The sequence below is a fragment of the Triticum dicoccoides genome, chromosome 5A (genome assembly GCF_002162155.2).
Source record: "Triticum dicoccoides isolate Atlit2015 ecotype Zavitan chromosome 5A, WEW_v2.0, whole genome shotgun sequence".
Classification (NCBI taxonomy): Eukaryota; Viridiplantae; Streptophyta; class Magnoliopsida; order Poales; family Poaceae; genus Triticum; species Triticum dicoccoides.
The window spans coordinates 700,607,047-700,634,697 of record NC_041388.1 but is presented as its reverse complement, the minus strand read 5'-3'; the positions used below and the strand labels follow the sequence as shown (position 1 = coordinate 700,634,697).

Here is a 27,651-nt window from a genome sequence, read left to right as displayed (position 1 = left end):
GCTATTCGTCACCCTGGATGAGGAATAGTTATTCTTCACTCCCTCTATTTTGACATCAATGCACCGTATTTTTACGTTTCGTAAATTTTATCTTATTTCATACTAAAAAAGAATGTAAGAAAATATATATACTCATCGTAAAAAATATTTTATGTTACCTAAAATTAAGAATGTAAAAACATAGTGTAAAACATACATAAACTATGATTTTTTGGTCTTATAACCCATATTTTTGTTTTTTATACCAAATTTTACATATTAAATCAATATACATGTAATTATTTATATTTTAAACATAATTTATTTAAGAAGCGATCATAAGATTATCTCAGGTGAACCTGAGGGTCAGATGGTTAGCCTTGTGCTGCTGCTTTTCATTTATTTGTGGGAAGCTGACAAGTGGACCCTTGCGGCCGTGGCATAGTATTTTTTGTGACAAAAAAATTCAAGATTTTTTCTTTTGCAAAATAACTGCCAGACGTCCACTTTGCCGTCCGGTCACTGACAGCGGCCCCATGCCATGTTGGCGTGCCTAATCAGCACTCTATTTATAGAAATGTGGTTTGCACCGTATATGCACGTCAAAGCCAAGTTGTGGCACCAGTTCAATGTATGCCAGAAGTTTTAGCACTAAACTAACTTTTCGCGCCAAGTTGTGACACCGATGGAGTAATTGACTCCATCAAAAAACATCATGCTTGCTCCTAGACATTGGTCCATCAGCCCACAACTTGATAAAATAGCAGCTCCACAGCCCTTGATGCTTCCAGGATATATCATATCAATAAAAGTTATAATTTTAGAGCTCATCATCAAGCCAAGTTGGCAGTGAAGATTCAGAATGCATCTTTTAGCTACAGGTGTTTAAATTCAGGCATAGGTACATGCCTAAATGCAGATATAGCTGCAGTTTCATGCATCATGCAATGCAAGATTGTATATGTACGTTGTTGTTAAATGAATGAAAACTTCTGTGTTCAAAAAAAAGGCACAACTAGACTCTATGTGCGAGTTAAACTCAAATTTAAACTATTTTAATTGAAAACTTAGTTGGATTGTAGTATAGTGGTAGCCAATGTATGTTTGTTTGATAACCAGCATGACGAAGGACTGAGGGTCCCGGCATCAACGCTGGGTTGTGCCAAACTGTCTACAGCTCTACCCACACCCACAAACTTGTACAAGAACGGTGGGTCATGTTGACAGGACCTGGTGAGTGATATAATGTAATCTAAGAGAAGGTAGAAAAGGGATCCCGATCCGATATTCGAAACTAAACTGTTTACGCAACATCTAATCTGTCCAAACGCTGGCTTCATGAGTCCAGGCAGTCTACAATGCAGCTCGTCCTTGGCCCTTGGGCAGCTTCTTTGAACCAGCTGTGCGGACAAATAAAAGGGGAAACGTTTCGTAAGCTACAGCTCTTTGCTTCAACCAAGAAATAACATCAAGTTCCATGCTTACCGTCGTCCACATCTTTTAGTTGGTAGTAGTGCGGAGCAATTTCCACCAGCCATTCGGGCTTCAGTTCCGTCACCTGCATGCACGCATTGGCCATAGCATTTCTGACGACAATCAATTCTTTCTTTTGCAGCTTGCTTAATTCTGGAGAAACTGTGCAAACCTGGCGCATGTACTCTTTTGTCGCGAGAACTAGTTCGTGGTATATTACCCAACGAGGAAGTAGCTTCATATACGAGGCAAATATAAAAAATGTCAGAAAAAGAACTTGGACAAGACTACTACTATGGATGATGGAATGTCCAGGATGTAAAAATAAATACGACAACTCAACATGCCTGTGCTAATCCTGAACTAGGGTGGATAAAGACCGTCTGAGGGTTCTTGACAGTTCTATATGAACCATTCTTCTGCAACCGTGCAGAATGGTGGAAGAAACCTGCAACCCACAAGTACCCACTTATCAGATTTATCCATCTCAGGCAACTTGCACAAATAAAGCAACTGAATCATCAGTATACGTACCGGATGTTATAGCCTTTTTAATAGCATCCAAGTCACTGGCATTTGAACAGACCTCAATCTCAACTCTCTCCATAAGTCCCTCCAGTTGATCTCGAATGTCTCTTGCTCTCTTCATGCTGCGGACCTGATTTATGCACCGACAGTTTTATCACATAAACTTTGCAGAAACAGTGATCACAGATTACAGTAACTGCATATATAATAGTCCCTCTGTTCACTATTATAAGATGTTTTGGATATTTCAATATGGACCACATACAGACTGAAAGGAGTTAACAAACACACTAAAATGCATCTATGTACATCCGATTCAGAAAAAATTAGAACATTTTATGATAGTGAACAGAGGAGTACATAAGTAGGCTAATCATGGTCGGCGTTGGTTGGTTATTTTCTAACGACCCTGATTCAAAATCCAACATGAAATTTTAAGGTCTCTATTTCTATAGTGTAAATAAAAAGATGCACCGGGCATGTACAAAATAGAGTATTAATTAAAAAGCCATGTTCATTAACCCTTTATGCTATGTGCCCCCTATGCTAGAAGCTACAGCACCGACTGGATGAAATAGCATATGTTAGTATCTTCAACAGTCCATTAAAAGCGTCATGATGCTCATGCACATCAATGTTCTATACAACATGTAATATTGTCTCTGCAATTCCAATGCAATTTCTTGCATTTCCTCTACGCATGAGATTCATCGTCAATACTTGAGGCCATAAATTAGATTGGCACAGGCATTCTCATTCAGCCCTACAATAGATACTAAAAAAGCTATTGGCCAGAGCAAGTGCTACGCACACAATCAGTAACATAGGAAGTTACAAAACCTGACAAAATCTAGAGGAACGCAATATATCTTTAAAATAAGAGAATATAATATCTTATGCTGGATCATCAGGATGCATGTTACAAATTATAGACCAATAACATACCTGGATATAATTTTCATAACACCATTGAGTCGAGAAGTCTGTTTCTCTCCATGAGTTATAGACCTGAAATGATCTTGAAGAAATTAGCCCTTTACAGTTCAAATCTAATAAACATTATGAATTCTGATAAATTACAGGGACAAAAAATAATACATTGAGTAATGCTATGTGGTCCCCAATGTTCCCAGTGTGGAAGTTCAACCTTGCATTATCTGCATGAACCTGTTTGTCCTTCGGACGGTAGAATATAGAATTGCCGATCGACAGCATTGACGCAATGGACATGACCTCATCAGAACACTTATATTTCTCTGAAGCTACTATCATCTTTGACAGCATAGGATCTAGTGGAAACTCTGCCATTCGTCTTCCAGTCTTGGTCAACTCTCCACGACTGTTGAGTGCACTAAGAGCAAAAAGTTGTTCCAGGGCCTTCAACAAGGCCTATGAAGGAGGTGGGTCCATAAAATCAAAATTAACCAAGTCATGAATACCAAGACTCTTAAGTGTAAGAACAACATTTGCAAGGTTGGTTCTTTGTATCTCTGGAACAGTATTGTCCTCAAGATCATGCATGTAGTTATAACTTGTGTACAGACGGAAACATTTTCCTGGTCCTGTCCGTCCAGATCTTCCTGCCCTCTGGTTTGCTAATGCCTTTGAGATGGGATTGATAAGCAGGGATTCCATCCCTGTACGAGGGTTATATGACTTGATCTTGCAAAAACCTGGGTCAATAACATATTTTATACCATCAATGGTTAATGAAGTCTCTGCTATATTAGTGGCCAGGACCACTTTCCGAGAACCCTCAGGGGTTGTCTCAAAGATCTTTGCTTGAAGTTCAGTAGGCAAATTTGCATAAATAGGGCATATATTTAGCTCTGGAATCTTTGTGCCTAAACCCCTTGTTTTGTGTTTCAGGATCTCATCAACAGTTTCAATTTCTTCCTGTCCTGTAAGGAACACTAGGATATCACCAGGGGGTTGTGTCACATGTATCTGTAAAATAGTGACAATGGCAGCATCAATGTAATCTGCTTCTGGAGCTTTTGTATAATGTACTTCAACAGGGTATCGCCTCCCAGGAATCTTGAAAATAGGAGCTGAATCAAAGTAGTCGCTAAATTTTTCTGCGTCAAGGGTTGCACTTGAAATGAGCAACTTCAGGTCTGGGCGAAACCTAGCAATGTCCTGCAGGAAGAGTATTACGTATATGAGGAATTGAGTGGGTGTCTACAAGTCTGGTGAAGAGCATACCAAAATGATACAAGCCAGCTGACCTTAACCAAACCAAACAAGATATCAGTAGACAGCGTGCGCTCATGAGCCTCATCAACCATGACAACACTGAACCAAAAATAAACAGATATAAGCGGTGCGTTCAGGGGGATTGGATCTTTTGCCCCACTTTACATGGGGTTTGATAATGTGCCCCATCATTGTCTCAATGGCAAGTGGCCCCGGCCCCACCCGGCAGCCTCTAGGGGGGGCAAAAGATCCAATTTCTCAGTGCGTTCAATAGTATACTACAACTCATTCAAGGAAAATGATTTGCCAACAATTACCTATAGCCAGCCAAATCTGGTTCTCCAAGAAACTCCCTCAAAAGCATTCCATCAGTCATGTATTTAATCATTGTTTTCTCTGAGGTACAATCCTCAAACCTTATGGAGTAACCAACCTGTAGGGTCGCACTAAACATGGTTATAATCATACAATTTCATATAATGTTATGGAAGATCACATAAGCACATTCCAGAATTTGATATTGTTATAAAGTTATTGTTATGAAAAGAACTAACCTCGTGTCCCAATTTAACACCCATCTCTTGAGACACCCTAGCTGCAACGCTCATGGCTGCCACTCGACGAGGTTGTGTACAAGCAACCTGCAAATTTAAAAAATTACCATGAATTTTGATAGAACTCATAAATTCATTGTAACTACATCATTAAGGCCAAACATAATCACACTTCATAGAGCAAAACCATTAATGTGTAACAAAAAAAGAAATTGCAGATTTTTTCATGACGCATTAGACCAAAAAAACCAACTATTCCTATAAGCCATGTATATGCATTAACAGACAGTAATAGTAATAGTAATAGCAATAGCAATAGCAATAGCAATACTAATAGTAGAAAGATAAATGCTGCATGTCATACCTTTCCTCTTGCTGTATATCCAGCTTCATGAAGATATTGAGGTATTTGCGTCGTTTTACCAGAGCCGGTTTCTCCCACTATGACAATAACCTACAAGCACCAAATGCCCACAAAATCAACACAACAACAAATGGACATAATTAGATCATGTCCTAGCACATAAGTTATAAAGAGAAGCGGGTATTTCTTTTAGTAAATATAAGTTCAAATTTGGGGAATTGTGAAAGGGCACTGAGCAAAACATGACTAGTGTTTGCTGAATCCTAGCACATAAGTGTTCCACAGTGAACACTAACATCACAAACCTGATATTCATCAACAGCCTTGAGCAGTTCATCTCTGAATTTGTAGATTGGAAGGGTTTTCCGCTCATCCTAGTTCAAAAAGGAAGTCAGTTCAAAGGCAAAAGTAACTGTTAGGGACTATAATTGTGATTCAACTATTATGAAGAGCATGAGCAGGTACATGTGTTTGCAACAAATAGGTTGATAATCTACTCACACACCTGGAGCTCCCTTTTTAGAATATCTTTTGCATCGATGGTCTCTTGGTCTGAATCATCTTCAAACTATAAAATGAGAAAGTTCAGTAAAAGAGTATCTTAAAGCATTTAAATTAGGAGAGTAAATAAAGTATTTAATCGATTACCTGTGTTCCTTCTATGACCGATGATTTAACAAAATCAATTTGATCATCAAATACAAACCTATGAAGTTGAAAAAGTAATATGAGAAAACAACTGTTCAACAACGGTGTGGTCAAGGTTATACAAAATTCAACTTTCCAACAAAGGTGCAATCAAAGGCTATAGAGAATTCATTAGTGTATGCAATCAGAAGGTACTTGTTGAGTTGACGTATTTCGAGATTAGGATTTGTCACTCCGATTGTCGGAGAGGTATCTCTGGGCCCACTCGGTAATACACATCACTATAAGCATTGCAAGCATTGTAAGTAATGAGTTAGTTACGGGATGATGTATTACAGAACGAGTAAAGAGACTTGCCGGTAACGAGATTGAACTAGGTATTGAGATACCGACGATCGAATCTCGGGCAAGTAACATACCGATAACAAAGGGAACAACGTATGTTGTTATTCGGTTTAACCGATAAAGATCTTCGTAGAATATGTGGGAGCCAATATGAGCATCCAGGTCCTGCTATTGGTTATAGACCAGAGACGTGTCTCGATCATGTCTACATAGTTCTCGAACCCGTAGGGTCTGCACGCTTAAAGTTCGGTGACGATCGGTATTATGAGTTTATGTGATTTGATGTACCTAAGGTAGTTCGGAGTCCCGGATGAGATCGGGGGCATGACGAGGAGTATCGAAATGGTAGAGACATAAAGATCGATATATTGGACGACTATATTCGGACATCGAAAAGGTTTCGAGTGATTCGGGTATTTTTCGGAGTACCGGGGAGTTACGGGAATACGGGGAAGAAGTATTGGGCCTCATGGGCCAAGTGGTGGAAGAGAAGAGGCGGGGCACGCGGCCCCCTAGCCCAAACCGAATTGGACTAGGGGGCCAGCCCCCCTTTCCTCCTTTTCTCCCTCTCCTTCCTTCTCCCATTCCCCCTTCCTTTCCTCCTCCTAGTAGGAGTAGGAAAGGGGAGTCCTACTCCTACTAGGAGGAGGACTCCTCCTCCTAGTGCGCCCTAGGAGGGCCGGCCGGCCTCCCCCCTTGCTCCTTTATATACGGGGGCAAGGGGGCACCCTAGAACACACAAGTTGATCTGTTGATCTCTCCCAGTCGTGTGCGGTGCCTCCCTCCACCATAATCCACCTCGATCATATCATAGCGGTGCTTAGGCGAAGCCCTGCGTCGGTAGCATCATCATCACCGTCATCACGCCATCGTGCTGACGAAACTCTCCTGTTAAGCTTTGCTGGATCGGAGCTCGCGGGACATTATCGAGTTGAACGTGTGCAGAACTCGGAGGTGCCGTGCGTTTGGTACTTGGATTGGTCGGATCGTGAAGACGTACGACTACATCAACCGCGTTGTGCTAACGCTTCCGCTTTCGGTCTACAAGGGTACGTGGACACACTCTCCCCTCTCGTTGCTATGCATCACCATGATCTTGTGTGTGCGTAGGAATTTTTTTGAAATTATTACGTTCCGCAACATTTTAAATGGACTACAACATACCGATGTATGTAGACATATTTTAGAGTGTAGATTCACTCATTTTGCTTAGTATGTCGTCATTTGTTGAAATCTCTAGAGAAGACTTATATTTGGGAACGGAGGGAGTACTATATATAGGGTCGCGCTATTCGTCACCCTGGATGAGGAATAGTTATTCTTCGCCCCCTCTATATTTTGACATCAATGCACCGTATTTTTATTTTTCGTAAATTTTATCTTATTTCATACGTAAAAAAGGAAACGTAAAAAAATATGTACTCGCTGTAAAAAGTATTTTATGTTACGTAAAATTACGAATGTAAAAACATATTATAATATATATATATATATATATATATATATATATATATATAATGCGATTTTTCTGGTCTTATAACCTACTCCCTCTGTCCGGAAATACTTGACCTTGAAATGGTTGTATCTAGACTTATTTCAGTTATAGATACATCCATTTTATCCATTTTTAGGACAAGTATTTCCGGACAGAGGGAGTATATTTTTGTTTTTTTATACCAAATTTTACATATTGAATCAATATGCATGTAACTATTTATATTCTAAACATAATTTATTTAGTAAGCGATCGTAAAATTACCTCCGATGAAGAATAACTTATTATGAATCCTAGGTGATGAATATTATTACTATATACTCCCTCCATTCTTAAATATTTGTCTTTTTAGATATTTCAAATGGACTATCACATATGGATGTATATAGACGTATTTTAGAGTGTAAATTCACTCATTTTGCTATGTATGTAGTCACCTGTTGAAATCTCTAGAAAGACAAATATTTAGAAACAGATGGAGTATATAAGTAATTCTTCACGTCGGTCAATTGATGGAGCCACCGCTGTAAACATTTATTGGCACCGTCGTAATTGCGAAACAGTATAATGGAGCTAGCTACGAGCAACCACAGCAATTTGACGCTCTACACCGTACGATCGCGTCGTTGGACGTCCAGGATCAGCTCAGGCTTTCGTAAACGGGCCGCTGCTCCGGAAATCTACCGAGGCGGCCTCTGGTTTATCGGGCCAAGTATGAACAGCCCGTTCTTCTATTCTTGGGACAATGGCCCACTCTTCTTTGCTAAGCAGCCCACGCAGAAGCATCGCTGCTGCTCCTGCAGCAGACTTTCGGCCGTCCAGCGCCGTCTCTGAGACGGCCTCGCCTGCGCCGGGAAGGGGAAGTTCTACGCGCGTCCCCAACTTGGGCGGACGAAACTCCTATGGCATGCTCGCCCCGTCCCCTCACTAATTCAGTCAGGCCCCCACTTCTTCCCTGCCTCTCCCTCTCCAACCGAACTCTAGCGAGAAAGCAGTCCCGTGGCCAGCGACGCAGGGGCGCGCGGTCAGACGGCGGCGGAATGCTTTCACACCTTCGCATGTGCGCTAGAGTTAGCAAGATGATACGAGCGAGGGGTAGATGGGATTGATAGGGCTGTTCTGCTTTGTTAAGACTCAAGTACGATGCATGTTCGTTGGCAACATTGTGTTCAACAGCATCTCCCAATTTAGTCATGTTGTAAGTAATCAGGTGACCTTATCTATGATGCCTGCTTTCTGTGTTGATTGCAGTTCTCTGCAGGCATCTAATAAAGCATCTCGCTATTTCAATTTCAGTTTGTTATGTTTTCCCACATTAATTCGAACGTAGGCCAGGGGAAAATTCAGGATGTGATCATGCATTTTAGAGTGAACTCAAGGTTTCCTCCTTCCTGGAGCTCTTAATTCTAATCTCTTGGGCGTTTTGGGGCACCAGAATTGATTTATCTTCTAAGGCATTGGGCCAAATCTTTATTCATGCAGTGTTTTAGGAAGAGGCAAACAATGCAAAGAGGGAAATGCCTTATGCCTCCCTGATAATAACCAAAAAAGAGCAAGTAAACTAAAGATTTTTGAGAACTCACATAAGATGACAACTGATCTAGCTGATTATTTCTATCAAGTTCAGAAATGTCTGTTAAAGAAAGAGGATTGTTTTGCTATTATGTTATCTACAAGGCCGCTTGTCAGTTTTTATGTGGTACTGGATTTTCCTAATCTTCGCTAGCTAATGTCTCATAATTATTTCACACAAGAATTAGGTTAGCATCATTTTTTATAAACTATTATTATTATTATTATTATTATTATTATTATTATTATTATTATCTATTTATTTATTTATGAATAGGAAGCTCTGGAAGCTCCATATAGCAAGGCTCCGGATTGGTCTAAATGCGCATATTCTGGTCCGACAAACGTGTTGCAAATTACCATGCAGCAGTGTAAGTTAAATTTTTGCTTAGTGTACCAGGTATGTCGACTTCATGAAGAAAATTACAATATTTCCTAGAGCAGAGTATTTCTATGATCTTTTTATGTGCGATTTAGCTATTTTTCATATTTTAGCACGTGGATATATAGATTTCATAACTTGATTCTTCACAAAAATCATTTCGATGGTGGTATATTGTCTCATGTATGTGAATACATCCTTTACTATCTAAACATGCGAGGTTCTCACTGAGTACTTTAGGTTTGTTCATCTTTGTGGAATTGCAAGTTTGTTTCTTTGGCATTGCCGAAAGGCTGCCAATGTCAACCATACGGATTTGGTTATATGTTACAACTCCTAATTTCTCGAATATTTCTATCATTCTTTCCTTAAGATGGACGGGCGCAGCAAAGCGCGCCTCTATGTCTAGTTTTACCTTGTTATAAGATTACCTCGGCGTGCGGTTAGCCCATCGTGGGGATTAGGAGCTAGCAGCACCCATATCTCCCGATCTATTCTCAGAATTTCGAGTTCAGAGTCTCGACGGCGAGTATTGCTTGGCCGCAATGTGCGGCTCGACGGCAAGTCCTCGTCGGCAGCATGTCTGCGCCGGGTCTTGGTGTCGGTGCAGGTGATGGTCGTGGCAGCGCTTCTGTGGCATCGGTGGACCGGTCAGCGGCCAGCGAGGAAGCATCACGACGGCTGCGCCATGTCCCGCGCGATTAGTCGCCGGATGGCCCCGGCGTGGTGGATCCGCTGTAGGAAACCACTACCACATCCCATGCGAAGAGGCCGCGGTGACTCACTTGGGCGACCAGCCCCTGTTTAGGGTTCCGCTCCTGTAGCAACGCCCGGGGTCCTCCAGTCCTTCAATCCATCCATTTTGACAGCACCGTCACCCATAAGATGTGCTACGAGCTCGAAGTCTGCATTCGTTTTTGTTCCAAATGGTATGCTGCACACCTACATCTCAAGTGATTAGGTAATTAGGTATATCTCATGTCACATCCCTAGTTCTGGTATGACCTAGGCTAGCCTTCATGTTTGCATCATGTTTAAATTCCATTTAAATTTGAAATGGGGATTTGTGAAACCCTCAGAATCATTTCTGAAAATGACCCAAGTAAAAATTGCTCCAAAAGGGTCCAAGAAAATGCTCATGTTGCTCTCTGAAAATATTGGACAGAGATAAAAATCAAACTAATATTTTTAGGAACTCATAAATTCTTATTTTGGACTTTTGAAGTTAATCCAGTAATTATTTGCGTTGGATAAATATTTTTATATCTATGAAATATTGTCCAATAATTCTGAATTTTGGTGAGGGGTTTTGGAATAATCCCTAAGTCCCCTGAAAAAATTGTCAGAATTAAATAAAATGATTTGGTATTTTTATCAAATCAAAACAAATGTCAGAAAAATAGAAAAGAAAACAAATAAAGGAAAAAGCCTACCTGGACCTTACCTGCAGCCTGGCAGCCCAGTGGCCCAACAGGCCGACCCAGTTGACTGGCGCTGCCAGTCGTCGTCTCCACCGCGCCAGAAGGACGCCGAGCGCGTTCTCGCCGTGCGCGAGCACACGCCGGCCACCTCCTGCTTCCCCGCTCGCCGCTGGAGGCACCCAACGACGCCACGCACTCGCCCGAACCCGTGCTCCGTGCCGCCGGCCATGGCGCCGCCGTGGCCAGAGGCCGAGCTAGCCGCTCCCGCGCGTGTCACCTTGCTCCTGGTGACACCAGGAGGCCGTAGAGGCCCTCCGCAGCCCCTGCCGTGCCCCGTAGCTCGACTCCATCACGAGCCTCGCTCCGGCGAGCTCCGGCCACCCCTCCTCCTCCTACCTACCCTACTGGATGCGCGAGAGCACGGGCTACGCCCCGGTGCTCCCAGCCGCCGCCCCCGTGCCCTGCAGTGTGGACGCCGCCGCGTCCAGAGGTCGCCGGCGACGACCTCGCCGGCCTGACGTGCGGGCCTGACCTGCCAGGTGATTAGCTTAAGGCTAATCACCATTCTTAAGGCTAATCACCATTTTTGCTAACCCCCTGACACTGACAGTGGGCCCCAGAGCCACTAATCTAAATTAGATTAGGAATAACTCCTCTGTTAACTAACTAAGTCACTGACATGTGGACCCCACATGTCAGGTTTGACCTGGTCAGCTCCGTTGACTTGCTGACGCAGGCATGACGCAATATTTCATTTCTGGTTTAAATTAATCAGGAAATTCCAGAATATATTCAAAACTTCAAAAATTCATAGAAATTCAACCGTAGCTCAGATTGAAATAATTTATATATGAAAAATTATCAGAAAAATTCAATCTATCCATCTGTCCCACTTTCATGCATGTTCAACCAACTTATACCACTGTATAAGTGAAAACATGATAATGGCATTTTAAATGCTAAATATGGAGTGCATATGAACCCTTGGTCCATATGGACTTCATTTAAATGGTTACTAGATGCATTATTGCAATCATAACATCATTACCATGTTCATGCATCATAATGTTGCATATGCTTGTGTTTTGATTTCCAACACCGTTCCTTCTCGATAGGTCCTGCTCCGGAGAGTGTTCGAGAGTACCTGTCTGAGGAGCAGTGCCCCCCCCCCTGTTGATCTACCGGGCAAGCAACCCCCCTTGTTCATTCCGATACAATCCTACTCTCTCGCTCCTGTTCTCATTTATTGCATTAGGACAACAATGATTCAACTGCTATTTTATGTTGCGGTAGTTGAACCCATTCCTCTGCATGACCTGTCATTGCCACAGTAAATAGTTAAAACCCACTAGCATGTGTAGGAGTGGCTTGAGCCATGTTGTGTTCTTGCCATGCCATGCCTGCTATTGCTTAGAGTATGTCAGGTCTGATTCATTGGGAATGAATTAGAGTACAGTGCTATGTTCTGATGTTGAGAGTTAAGCGTGTGAACACGATTTGGTAAAGGTAGCGGTGAGAGGCCATGTAGGAGTACATGGTGGGTTGTCTCACTGGTACCGTCCCTAAGAACTGAGTTCTGTGTATGTTGTCCAAGGACTAGCTACTACCACACGTTGGGTTCCGGTAACTCGACCCCTCTCGACTTATTAGCCAACTTGATCTTTGTCCAGGAGTTGCAAATAGTTTCTGGTGTTGTAGGTAGTGCTATTTTTCTACCGTGTGGCACCCGGCAGGGTGGGCTCGGAACAGACTAGGCACAGGTGGCACGGTGTACCAAGTGGCACCCGGATGGTGGGCTTGGGAACCCTGCTCACATCATTTGGGGCCGTGAGCGACACCCCACCCGGATCTCCTTGCGGATGGAACCCAAATAGGCGATAAACCTGGATTAGAGTCTTGCGTGGTTAGTCAGGTCATGGCCGACACCCTCGCCAGGCTTCCTCTTGAAGGTTGCCGAGATACATGACGTGTACATGGTGATAAGTGGCGAGAGCGTGTGTGAAAAAGTACACCCCTGCAGGGTTAACATGATCTATTCGAATAGTCGTGTCCTCGGTTATGGACTTCTTGGATGCTTACGTGGTACATAGACAACTTAAAGTGGATACTCTAAAATGCTCAAGACAAGTGTGAGTGCTATGGATGGCCTTCTCGTAAGGAGACGAGGATGAATCCATAGTAGTGTATTGATGTGGTGATTAGTGGACTCGTGTGTGCTGCCTCATCTCAAAGAAGTTTCTCGTTGTCGTAGAACAGGATAGCCACTGAGTCAAAGCTGGCTTGCTGCAACTAAACCCCACATTACCTTCTTGATACAAATGCATGTATGATAGGATCTGATGTAAGTCTTGCTGAGTACCTTTGTACTCACGTTTGCTTTATTTATATTTTGTAGGTGAGACATCTTTCTCACTAGTAGTACCGCTTGGACTTCGATGAGTAGCTTGTTACCTCAGCTACGATCGTGTACCTTGGAGGGACTTGTAGATAGTCAGGCTTCTCGGCCTTTTTCTTTTGTATTTGTCTGTACTCAGACATGTAATGCTTCCATTGCTTGTATGCTCCGAATGATGGGTCATGTGACCCCTGTTTGTATTTATGCAATGTGGCTCTTCTGAGTCTTTATCTATATGAGTTGCGTTATGTTGTGATGCCATGTTGTACAGCACATACTTGCATGTTATGCGTATGTGTGACGTGTATTGCTATGTGTGGGATCCGACAATCTAGTTGTTTATCTTTGGCAGCCTCTCTTATGGGGAAATGTAGTCTAGTGCTTCCTTGAGCCATAGTAGTCCGCTACAGCCCGGTTCACCGGAGTCCTGCTAGCCCAGCTCTACTGCTCAGAACACTTGACTGGCCGGCATGTGTTCCACTTCGTACCTATGTCTGTCCCTTCGGGGAAATGTCACGCGGTGACTTCCGGAATCCTGTTAGCCCAGTGCTATAGCCCGGATTCATACACTGTTGACCGACATGCTCGATGTGAATCATGTATGCCTGTCTCCATAGGTCCATGCCGCTTTGAGTTCACGACTAGCCATGTCGGCCCGGGTTCTCTGTCATATGGATGCTAGCGACACTATCATATACGTGAGCCAAAAGGCGCAAACGGTCCCGGGCCATGGTAAGGCGACACCCGTGGGGATACCGTACGTGAGGCCGCAAAGTGATATGAGGTGTTACATGCTAGATCAGTGTGACTTAGAATCGGGGTCCCGACAGCTTTGGTATCAAAGCCTGACTGCCTGTAGGATTACCAAGCCAACCTGGTCGAAGTTGAGTCTAGAAATTCTTTAGCTATATAGGGGAATTGATTGTGGAAGGGAACATAAGGCTCTTTTTACTCCTTATGCCTCATGCCTTCTGATATGAGCCATCCTATCTTTCCTACGGGGCTAAGGAACTAGGATTTCTCTTCCGTCTATCAGGATCACGTGTTGCTACTCTGTAGTCTCTAAGGTTTGGTTGATCTGAGTCATATCCCAGTTTGAGTACCTCCGGTGTAGCCTGTTTAGTAATATCTCAGAACCTTGAGTAATGATGTTGAGTTTGGTGCTACCCCATCATTTGCGGATGTCTCATTTCGAGCATTTTACAGCCGTTATGCTGCCGGGATTTTCCTAGGAGTTCAAGAGATAGTATTTTTCTCGTACTATAATCTACATCCTTATATGATGCCGAATCCATCCTTGTTTCCTTGGTTGGTTCTTCAGGATGTCGTCAGTTAACCGAAGTTCTGTTGCTTATAGCCGGAACCACGGAGATGGTAGGGATGAGGATCCACCCGACCAGCCTTCGTTGGCAGAGTTCATGTTAGAGATGGAGAAGAACAAGCGAGAGTCTAACCGCTTGTTAGCACGTATTGAGAAGAACACCTCCCATCAGCACAAAGAGTCAGCGTCCATCTATGATTTCATTGGTCTGAAACCACCTACCTTCCATCATTCCATTGAACCACTCGATGCAGATGACTGCCTCCGTAGTATCACACACAAGCTGCGTTCAGCGAACGTAGCTGAAAGTAACAAGGTCACCTATGTTGCTTATCATCTGGAAGGTCCTGCTAGTATTTGGTGGCAGAACTCTGAGGGTATGCTTCCAGCTGGCCAGAAAACCACCTGGAGAGATTTCACTGAGGCTTTTCGCGGGCATCACATCCCTCTGGCTCTCATCGACCGCAAGAGAGAAGAGTTTTGTAGTTTCACCCAGAGTAAGATGGATGTTGATGCTTATAGTAGAGAATTTGAGAACCTTGCCCGCTATGCTACAGAAGAAGTGTCCACAGACGCCAAGAAGCAGGCTAGGTTCCGGAAGGGTCTCAATCCCATGTTGCGTCGTGATCTCCACTTGCATCATTGCAATACCTTCCAGGCTCTTGTGAACAAGGCCATTAATGCAGAGACAGCTCAACTCACATACGAGGAGTCTCGTAAGCACACCCGTGATTTGGGTTCTTCTTCCGGTTCTACTTCGCAGAAGCGCCGGATTTGGGTTTCGAACTCCGCTCTTCCACCCGGTTATACACCAAGGCCATCTTGTGTGGCACCTCACCCAGTTCAGCAGTATGCTCCACCCAGGCCTATTGGTAGACCGCTTGTCAAAGCGGGTCCACGTCCTACTTCAGGGACTTGTTTCACATGCGGAGAGCCAGGACACTATGCACGTGACTGCTCTCAAACCAACTATGCTCCACCCCAGCCTGAGAAGTCTGTTGGCCGTGGTAAGCCATCACGCAAGATGATTAGTGTCAAGTCAGCTCCCGCTGAACGTGGATGTGTGCATCACGTCTCAGCTAAAGACGCTCATGATGATCCAGATGTTGTTCTTGGTACACTCCTTGTCAATTGCCATCCAGCATCGGTTTTATTTGATATCGGAGCATCTCACTCCTTCATTTCCGAAAGCTATGCTAACTTGCACAACATCTCATTTTGTGATATGCCCTCTCCACTAGTAATTCAAACTCCAGGATCCAAATGGCAAACTTCTAGTGTAAGCCATGGTAATGAAATCCTTGTCGACAGACTTGTATTGCTTGCATCACTTATAGCCCTCAAGTCTACAGATATTAACATCATCTTGGGTATGGACTGGATGAAAGCTCATTATGCCAAGATTGATTGTTACACTAGGTCTGTTCAGCTCACACATCCATCTGGCAAGATAGTCACTGTCTCCACCAGAGTTGCAAAGCGTCAGCTCTATTCTCTTAATGCCAACCCTCTTCCAGACCTTGAAGATATCCCGGTAGTCCGTGACTTTCCGGATGTCTTTCCAGAGGAACTGCCAGGCATTCCACCTGACAGAGATGTAGAATTTGTCATAGATCTTATTCCAGGAACCGCTCCAATCTCTAGGAGACCTTACAAGATGGCACCCTTAGAACTAGCTGAGCTTAAGAAACAACTCGATGAATCCTTGCAAAAGGGTTTGACCTGTCCTAGTTCTTCTCCCTGGGCTTGCCCCGTCCTCTTCGTCAAGAAGAAGGATGGTACGGACCGGATGGTTGTAGATTATCGTCCCGTTAATTTGGTCACGATAAAGAACAAGTATCCTCTCCCCAGGATCAACGATTTGTATGATCAGCTCGCTGGATCCTCAGTCTTTTCAAAGATGGATTTGAGGTTAGGCTACCACCAAATCAAGATCAGAAATGGGGACATTCCTAAGACGGCTTTTGTCACTCGTTGTGGCTAGTATGAGTACACCGTCATGTCCTTCGGTCTAACCAATGCTCCAGCTACATTCTCCCGCTTGATGAACTCGATCTTCATGGAGTACTTAGATAAGTTCGTCGTGGTTTACCTCGATGATATCCTTATTTACTCGAAGAATGAGGAAGAGCATGCCGAACATCTTAGACTTGTGCTAGAAAAACTCAGAGAGCACCGCCTTTATGCCAAGTTCTCCAAGTGCGAATTTTGGTTGCCATAAGTGACCTACCTAGGCCACGTGGTATCTGGTAAGGGCATTGCCGTCAATCCCGAGAGAGTTCAGGTCATTCTTGATTGGACTCTGCCTGAAACAGTTAAGCAAGTTAGGAGTTTCCTTGGCCTAGCCAGTTATTGTCGCCGCTTCATTGAGAACTTCTCCAAAGTGGCCAAACCTCTCACGGAACTTCTCAAGAAAGATAAAAAGTTTGAGTGGTCCCCACAGTGTGAGCACAGTTTTCAGGAACTGAAAAGACGCCTGACTTCTGCTCCCATAATTGTGCCACCGGATTTCACTAAGGACTTTGTTATCTAGTGCGACGCCTCACGACAGGGACTAGGTTGCATTCTTATGCAAGATCGCCATGTGATTGCCTATGCATCTCGACAGTTGCATCCACATGAGGAGAATTATCCTACACATGATCTAGAGCTTGCAGCCGTAGTCTATGCACTTAAGACATGGCGACATTACCTTCTTGGTAAACGTTGCGAGATTTACACCGACCACCAGAGTCTCAAGTATATCTTCACCCAACGAGATTTGAACCTTAGGCAAAGACGTTGGTTGGAGTTGATCTCAGATTACGACTTAGGGATTACCTACACCCCAGGCAAGGGGAATGTCATGGCTGATGCGCTAAGTCGTAAGTCCTATTGCAACAATCTCATGTTGCAGCAGGGCCAACCACTTCTCCATGAGGAATTATGTAAGCTTAACCTTCACATTGCTCCTCACGGGTTCCTTTCTACCTTGGTGGCGAAACCTACTCTTCTGGATCATTTCATAGAAGCCCAGAAGCATGATACGGGGATTACCCGGATCAAGAGAAACATTGCCAAGGGCATTGCTGGTAGTTTCTCTATAGATGAGCGGGGTGTTGTTTTCTTCGGGAATCGTCTGGTGGTCCCCAAGAAGCAGCATCTTCGGAAATTAATCCTTAAGGAGGCGCATGAATCTCCTCTCACGATTCATCCCGGTAGTACTAAGATGTATCAGGACCTACGCCAGAGGTTCTGGTGGACTAGGATGAAGAGAGAAATCGCTTAGTTTATTGCTAACTGTGATGTTTGTCATCGCGTGAAGGCAGAGCATCAGAGACCTGCTGGCACCCTTCAGCCTTTAGCTATTCCTGAATGGAAATGGGATAAAGTTGGTATGGACTTCATCACCGGTTTTCCCAGGACCAAGAAAGGGAATAATGCTATCTTCGTAGTCATTGATCGTCTTTCCAAAGTGGCTCACTTCCTACCTGTTCGAGAGAGTATCACTGCTAGTCAGCTCGCTGACTTATATATTTCTCGAATAGTGTCACTTCATGGTGTTCCACTAGAGATCAATTCAGACCGTGGTAGTCTTTTCACTTCTCATTTCTGGGAGAGTTTCCAAACTGCCATGGGCACCCATCTTTCCTTCAGTACCGCTTTCCACCCTTAATAAAGTGGTCAGGTGGAAAGGGTCAACCAAATTCTCGAGGACATGCTTAGAGCTTGTGTTATCTCATTCGGTATGGGTTGGGAGAAGTGTCTTCCCTTCACCGAGTTTGCTTATAACAATAGCTACCAATCCAGCCTCAAGAAAGCTCCTTTTGAGGTTCTGCATGGACGAAGATGTCGAACACCTTTGAACTGGTCAGAAACCGGTGAAAGACAATTCTTTGGACCGGATATGATCCAGGAGGCAGAAGAGCAAGTTCGCATCATTCGTGAGAATTTGAAAACAGCCCAATCTCGTCAAAAGAGCCAGTATGACCGTAGTCATAAGGAAGTGGCTTATGAAGTTGGCGACAAAGCTTACCTTCGGGTTACCCCTTTGAAGGGTAACCATCGATTCGGTATCAAGGGCAAGTTGGCTCCTCGTTACATTGGTCCCTTTCTCATTCTCGCTAAACGAGGAGAGGTTGCCTACCAATTGGAACTACCCCCACATCTTTCTCGAGTTCATGATGTTTTCCACGTCTCTCAACTCAGGCATTGCTTCTCGGATCCCATCCGCGGAGTGGACCACGAAATGCTTGATCTCCAAGATAACCTCACTTATCGAGAGTACCCCGTCCGCATTCTGGATCAAGCAGAGCGTGTCACTCGACGTCATAACATCAAGTTTTTCAAGGTTCAGTGGTCTCATCATTCCGAGAGAGAAGCTACTTGGGAGCGAGAAGATCGTCTTCGACTTGAGTACCCCACTTTCTTTGAAAATAAAGAACTCTGGGTTAATATAATCCATTTTTATAAAACATCACATGTCCATCTTGATTATGTATGAGATTATTCTGAGATATTGCCTCCCATAACTAATGTTTTAGGAAGGAATTTATCTCTTCTGATAAACAGAGGAGGGTGAAGGCTATGGTTGTCCCTGCAATTGTGAGATGAATGTTTGTACGGTACTTATCATGGTGAAAGGCCTTATTGACTATCCCCCCTAAAATGCATTTGGGTATGAAGAAACAAAGGAGCATATGGCCACCGTTCATCCTAACTCAACTATTTACTTGTCCTTGATCCTCTGTAAGGTAGAATCTTGAGATCAGAGTGAGTCAGCCACCACGGAGGCTGACCAGATGGCCTCCGGGATCGTTTAATGGAAATAATGTGACAAAATAGTTCGAAACATGCCTTGTAATGTAATACATCTGCCTATCATTCCACAACTTAATTCCTACGCTGGCATTACATTCAATTGGTGGACCATGCGTTCCTCATAATCTTGTTTACGCCTGCTCCCAAATTTCTTGCGTCGGCTGCCAAATTCCTACTGCTCTCAACTGAATTAGTAAAATGTGTTTCTCGATTGCGTTGGATTTAAATTTCTCACAGGCCTGGGAATTAATGGGATGTTCTTTTCTTTTTAAAATAATGATCAATTATAAAGAGACATATCCAGTAAAGCCCGTTCAGAAAATTGTTCAACGCATCATAGAAAAAGTTGATCAATGTTCCCACAAGTATTAAGAAAGACATGCAGTAGAGCCCCTGTAGTACATGGTGGTAATTTAATTACCAAGTCTCTCGGCCATAAAGTTACGGGACATGCAACGTGGGTTCGTGCATGCCTTAGTGCCTGTCATTCCCACGTTGTAAGATTACACCGCATGCAAAGATTCTTACATCGGTCAGGCTACTCCACGGACGGAAGTGTGCGGACTGGTTTCAGGCAGGTGCACTGGCCGGCTAGGGTGTTATTCTTCACCCTAGGTAATAGCGCGATTCGCGTCACGCTATTCGTCACCCTGGGTGAGGAATAGTTATTCTTCACTCTCTCTATTTTGACATCAATGCACCGTATTTTTACGTTTCGTAAATTTTATCTTATTTCATACTAAAAAAGAATGTAAGAAAATATATATACTCATCGTAAAAAATATTTTATGTTACGTAAAATTAAGAATGTAAAAACATAGTGTAAAACATACATAAACTATGATTTTTTGGTCTTATAACCCATATTTTTGTTTTTTATACCAAATTTTACATATTAAATCAATATACATGTAATTATTTATATTTTAAACATAATTTATTTAAGAAGCGATCATAAGATTATCTCAGGTGAACCTGAGGGTCAGATGGTTAGCCTTGTGCTGCTGCTTTTCATTTATTTGTGGGAAGCTGACAAGTGGACCCTTGCGGCCGTGGCATAGTATTTTTTGTGACAAAAAAATTCAAGATTTTTTCTTTTGCAAAATAACTGCCAGACGTCCACTTTGCCGTCCGGTCACTGACAGCGGCCCCATGCCATGTTGGCGTGCCTAATCAGCACTCTATTTATAGAAATGTGGTTTGCACCGTATATGCACGTCAAAGCCAAGTTGTGGCACCAGTTCAATGTATGCCAGAAGTTTTAGCACTAAACTAACTTTTCGCGCCAAGTTGTGACACCGGTGGAGTAATTGACTCCATCAAAAAACATCATGCTTGCTCCTAGACATTGGTCCATCAGACCACAACTTGATAAAATAGCAGCTCCACAGCCCTTGATGCTTCCAGGATATATCATATCAATAAAAGTTATAATTTTAGAGCTCATCATCAAGCCAAGTTGGCAGTGAAGATTCAGAATGCATCTTTTAGCTACAGGTGTTTAAATTCAGGCATAGGTACATGCCTAAATGTAGATATAGCTGCAGTTTCATGCATCATGCAATGCAAGATTGTATATGTACGTTGTTGTTAAATGAATGAAAACTTCTGTGTTCAAAAAAAAAGGCACAACTAGACTCTATGTGCGAGTTAAACTCAAATTTAAACTATTTTAATTGAAAACTTAGTTGGATTGTAGTATAGTGGTAGCCAATGTATGTTTGTTTGATAACCAGCATGACGAAGGACTGAGGGTCCCGGCATCAACGCTGGGTTGTGCCAAACTGTCTACAGCTCTACCCACACCCACAAACTTGTACAAGAACGGTGGGTCATGTTGACAGGACCTGGTGAGTGATATAATGTAATCTAAGAGAAGGTAGAAAAGGGATCCCGATCCGATATTCGAAACTAAACTGTTTACGCAACATCTAATCTGTCCAAACGCTGGCTTCATGAGTCCAGGCAGTCTACAATGCAGCTCGTCCTTGACCCTTGGGCAGCTTCTTTAAACCAGCTGTGCGGACAAATAAAAGGGAAAACGTTTCGTAAGCTACAGCTCTTCGCTTCAACCAAGAAATAACATCAAGTTCCACGCTTACCGTCGTCCACATCTTTTAGTTGGTAGTAGTGCGGAGCAATTTCCACCAGCCATTCGGGCTTCAGTTCCGTCACCTGCATGCACGCATTGGCCATAGCATTTCAGACGACAATCAATCCTTTCTTTTGCAGCTTGCTTAATTCTGGAGAAACTGTGCAAACCTGGCGCATGTACTCTTTTGTCGTGAGAACTAGTTCGTGGTATATTACCCAACGAGGAAGTAGCTGCATATACGAGGCAAATATAAAAAATGTCAGAAAAAGAACTTGGACAAGACTACTACTATGGATGATGGAATGTCCAGGATGTAAAAATAAATACGACAACTCAACATGCCTGTGCTAATCCTGAACTAGGGTGGATAAAGACCGTCTGAGGGTTCTTGACAGTTCTATATGAACCATTCTTCTGCAACCGTGCAGAATGGTGGAAGAAACCTGCAACCCACAAGTACCCACTTATCAGATTTATCCATCTCAGGCAACTTGCACAAATAAAGCAACTGAATCATCAGTATACGTACCGGATGTTATAGCCTTTTTAATAGCATCCAAGTCACTGGCATTTGAACAGACCTCAATCTCAACTCTCTCCATAAGTCCCTCCAGTTGATCTCGAATGTCTCTTGCTCTCTTCATGTTGCGGACCTGATTTATGCACCGACAGTTTTATCACATAAACTTTGCAGAAACAGTGATCACAGATTACAGTAACTGCATATATAATAGTCCCTCTGTTCACTATTATAAGATGTTTTGGATATTTCAATATGGACCACATACAGACTGAAAGGAGTTAACAAACACACTAAAATGCATCTATGTACATCCGATTCAGAAAAAATTAGAACATCTTATGATAGTGAACAGAGGAGTACATAAGTAGGCTAATCATGGTCGGCGTTGGTTGGTTATTTTCTAACGACCCTGATTCAAAACCCAACATGAAATTTTAACGTCTCTATTTCTATAGTGTAAATAAAAAGATGCACCGGGCATGTACAAAAATAGAGTATTAATTAAAAATGTCATGTTCATTAACCCTTTATGCTATGTGCCCCCTATGCTAGAAGCTACAGCACCGACTGGATGAAATAGCATATGTTAGTATCTTCAACAGTCCATTAAAAGCGTCATGATGCTCATGCACATCAATGTTCTATACAACATGTAATATTGTCTCTGCAATTCCAATGCAATTTCTTGCATTTCCTCTACGCATGAGATTCATCGTCAATACTTGAGGCCATAAATTAGATTGGCACAGGCATTCTCATTCAGCCCTACAATAGATACTAAAAAAGCTATTGGCTAAAGCAAGTGCTACGCACACAATCAGTAACATAGGAAGTTACAAAACCTGACAAAATCTAGAGGAACGCAATATATCTTTAAAATAAGAGAATATAATATCTTACGCTGGATCATCAGGATGCATGTTACAAATTATAGACCAATAACATACCTAGATATAATTTTCATAACACCATTGAGTCGAGAAGTCTGTTTCTCTCCATGAGTTATAGACCTGAAATGATCTTGAAGAAATTAGCCCTTTACAGTTCAAATCTAATAAACATTATGAATTCTGATAAATTACAGGGACAAAAAATAATACATTGAGTAATGCTATGTGGTCCCCAACGTTCCCAGTGTGGAAGTTCAACCTTGCATTATCTGCATGAACCTGTTTGTCCTTCGGACGGTAGAATATAGAATTGCCGATCGACAGCATTGACGCAATGGACATGACCTCATCAGAACACTTATATTTCTCTGAAGCTACTATCATCTTTGACAGCATAGGATCTAGTGGAAACTCTGCCATTCGTCTTCCAGTCTTGGTCAACTCTCCACGACTGTTGAGTGCACTAAGAGCAAAAAGTTGTTCCAGGGCCTTCAACAAGGCCTCTGAAGGAGGTGGGTCCATAAAATCAAAATTAACCAAGTCATGAATACCAAGACTCTTAAGTGTAAGAACAACATTTGCAAGGTTGGTTCTTTGTATCTCTGGAACAGTATTGTCCTCAAGATCATGCATGTAGTTATAACTTGTGTACAGACGGAAACATTTTCCTGGTCCTGTCCGTCCAGATCTTCCTGCCCTCTGGTTTGCTGATGCCTTTGAGATGGGATTGATAAGCAGGGATTCCATCCCTGTACGAGGGTTATATGACTTGATCTTGCAAAAACCTGGGTCAATAACATATTTTATACCATCAATGGTTAATGAAGTCTCTGCTATATTAGTGGCCAGGACCACTTTCCGAGAACCCTCAGGGGTTGTCTCAAAGATCTTTGCTTGAAGTTCAGTAGGCAAATTTGCATAAATAGGGCATATATTTAGCTCTGGAATCTTTGTGCCTAAACCCCTTGTTTTGTGTTTCAGGATCTCATCAACAGTTTCAATTTCTTCCTGTCCTGTAAGGAACACTAGGATATCACCAGGGGGCTGTGTCACATGTATCTGTAAAATAGTGACAATGGCAGCATCAATGTAATCTGCTTCTGGAGCTTTTGTGTAATGTACTTCAACAGGGTATCGCCTCCCAGGAATCTTGAAAATAGGAGCTGAATCAAAGTAGTCGCTAAATTTTTCTGCGTCAAGGGTTGCACTTGAAATGAGCAACTTCAGGTCTGGACGAAACCTAGCAATGTCCTGCAGGAAGAGTATTACGTATATGAGGAATTGAGTGGGTGTCTACAAGTCTGGTGAAGAGCATACCAAAATGATACAAGCCAGCTGACCTTAACCAAACCAAACAAGATATCAGTAGACAGCGTGCGCTCATGAGCCTCATCAACCATGACAACACTGAACCAAAAATAAACAGATATAAGCGGTGCATTCAGGGGGATTGGATCTTTTGCCCCACTTTACATGGGGTTTGATAATATGCCCCATCATTGTCTCAATGGCAAGTGGCCCCGGCCCCACCTGGCAGCCTCTAGGGGGGGCAAAAGATCCAATTTCTCAGTGCGTTCAATAGTATACTACAACTCATTCAAGGAAAATGATTTGCCAACAATTACCTATAGCCAGCCAAATCTGGTTCTCCAAGAAACTCCCTCAAAAGCATTCCATCAGTCATGTATTTAATCATTGTTTTCTCTGAGGTACAATCCTCAAACCTTATGGAGTAACCAACCTGTAGGGTCGCACTAAACATGGTTATAATCATACAATTTCATATAATGTTATGGAAGATCACATAAGCACATTCCAGAATTTGATATTATTATAAAGTTATTGTTATGAAAAGAACTAACCTCGTGTCCCAATTTAACACCCATCTCTTGAGACACCCTAGCTGCAACGCTCATGGCTGCCACTCGACGAGGTTGTGTACAAGCAACCTGCAAATTTAAAAAATTTACCATGAATTTTGATAGAACTCATAAATTCATTGTAACTACATCATTAAGGCCAAACATAATCACACTTCATAGAGCAAAACCATTAATGTGTAACAAAAAAAGAAATTGCAGATTTTTCATGACGCATTAGACCAAAAAAACCAACTATTCCTATAAGCCATGTATATGCATTAACAGACAGTAATAGTAATAGTAATAGCAATAGCAATAGCAATAGCAATACTAATAGTAGAAAGACAAATGTTGCATGTCATACCTTTCCTCTTGCTGTATATCCAGCTTCATGAAGATATTGAGGTATTTGCGTCGTTTTACCAGAGCCGGTTTCTCCCGCTATGACAATAACCTACAAGCACCAAATGCCCACAACATCAACACAACAACAAATGGACATAATTAGATCATGTCCTAGCACATAAGTTATAAAGAGAAGCGGGTATTTCTTTTAGTAAATATAAGTTCAAATTTGGGGAATTGTGAAAGGGCACTGAGCAAAACATGACTAGTGTTTGCTGAATCCTAGCACATAAGTGTTCCACAGTGAACACTAACATCACAAACCTGATATTCATCAAAAGCCTTGAGCAGTTCATCTCTGAATTTGTAGATTGGAAGGGTTTTCCGCTCATCCTAGTTCAAAAAGGAAGTCAGTTCAAAGGCAAAAGTAACTGTTAGGGACTATAATTGTGATTCAACTATTATGAAGAGCATGAGCAGGTACATGTGTTTGCAACAAATAGGTTGATAATCTACTCACACACCTGGAGCTCCCTTTTTAGAATATCTTTTGCATCGATGGTCTCTTGGTCTGAATCATCTTCAAACTATAAAATGAGAAAGTTCAGTAAAAGAGTATCTTAAAGCATTTAAATTAGGAGAGTAAATAAAGTATTTAATCGATTACCTATGTTCCTTCTATGACCGATGATTTAACAAAATCAATTTGATCATCAAATACAAACCTATGAAGTTGAAAAAGTAATATGAGTACAAAACAACTGTTCAACAACGGTGTGGTCAAGGTTATACAAAATTCAACTTTCCAACAAAGGTGCAATCAAAGGCTATAGAGAATTCATTAGTGTATGCAATCAGAAGGTACTTGTTGAGTTGACGTATTTCGAGATTAGGATTTGTCACTCCGATTGTCGGAGAGGTATCTCTGGGCCCACTCGGTAATACACATCACTATAAGCATTGCAAGCATTGTAACTAATGAGTTAGTTACGGGATGATGTATTACAGAACGAGTAAAGAGACTTGCCGGTAACGAGATTGAACTAGGTATTGAGATACCGACGATTGAATCTCGGGCAAGTAACATACCGATAACAAAGGGAACAACGTATGTTGTTATGCGGTTTAACCGATAAAGATCTTCATAGAATATGTGGGAGCCAATATGAGCATCCAGGTCCTGCTATTGGTTATTGACCAGAGACGTGTCTCGATCATGTCTACATAGTTCTCGAACCCGTAGGGTCTGCACGCTTAAAGTTCGTTGACAATCGGTATTATGAGTTTATGTGATTTGATGTACCTAAGGTAGTTCGGAGTCCCGGATGAGATCGGGGGCATGACGAGGAGTATCGAAATGGTAGAGACATAAAGATCGATATATTGGACGACTATATTCGGACATCGAAAAGGTTTCGAGTGATTCGGGTATTTTTCGGAGTACCGGGGAGTTACGGGAATACGGGGAAGAAGTATTGGGCCTCATGGGCCAAGTGGTGGAAGAGAAGAGGCGGGGCACGCGGCCCCCTAGCCCAAACCGAATTGGACTAGGGGGCCAGCCCCCCTTTCCTCCTTTTCTCCCTCTCCTTCCTTCTCCCATTCCCCCTTCCTTTCCTCCTCCTAGTAGGAGTAGGAAAGGGGAGTCCTACTCCTACTAGGAGGAGGACTCCTCCTCCTAGTGCGCCCTAGGAGGGCCGGCCGGCCTCCCCCCTTGCTCCTTTATATACGGGGGCAAGGGGGCACCCTAGAACACACAAGTTGATCTGTTGATCTCTCCTAGTCGTGTGCGGTGCCTCCCTCCATCATAATCCACCTCGATCATATCATAGCGGTGCTTAGGCGAAGCCCTGCGTCGGTAGCATCATCATCACCGTCATCACGCCATCGTGCTGACGAAACTCTCCTGTTAAGCTTTGCTGGATCGGAGCTCGCGGGACGTTATCGAGTTGAACGTGTGCAGAACTCGGAGGTGCCGTGCGTTTGGTACTTGGATCGGTCGGGTCGTGAAAACGTACGACTACATCAACCGCGTTGTGCTAACGCTTTCGCTTTCGGTCTACAAGGGTACGTGGACACACTCTCCCCTCTCGTTGCTATGCATCACCATGACCCTGTGTGTGCGTAGGAATTTTTTTGAAATTACTACGTTCCCCAACATTTTAAATGGACTACAACATACCGATGTATGTAGACATATTTTAGAGTGTAGATTCACTCATTTTGCTTAGTATGTCGTCATTTGTTGAAATCTCTAGAGAAGACTTATATTTGGGAACGGAGGGAGTACTATATATAGGGTCGCGCTATTCGTCACCCTGGATGAGGAATAGTTATTCTTCGCCCCCTCTATATTTTGACATCAATGCACCGTATTTTTATTTTTCGTAAATTTTGTCTTATTTCATACTAAAAAAGGAAACGTAAAAAAATATGTACTCGCTGTAAAAAGTATTTTATGTTACG

General features: G+C 42.7%; 2 pseudogenes; both read right to left on the bottom strand.

Annotated features, from left to right (window-relative positions):
* Positions 1-1,026: 1,026 nt before the first annotated feature.
* LOC119300508 lies at positions 1,027-14,001 on the bottom strand (annotated as a pseudogene).
* A 7,137-nt stretch (positions 14,002-21,138) lies between these two features.
* The window catches only part of LOC119300507, a 10,446-nt pseudogene continuing 3,933 nt past the window's right edge, over positions 21,139-27,651 (bottom strand).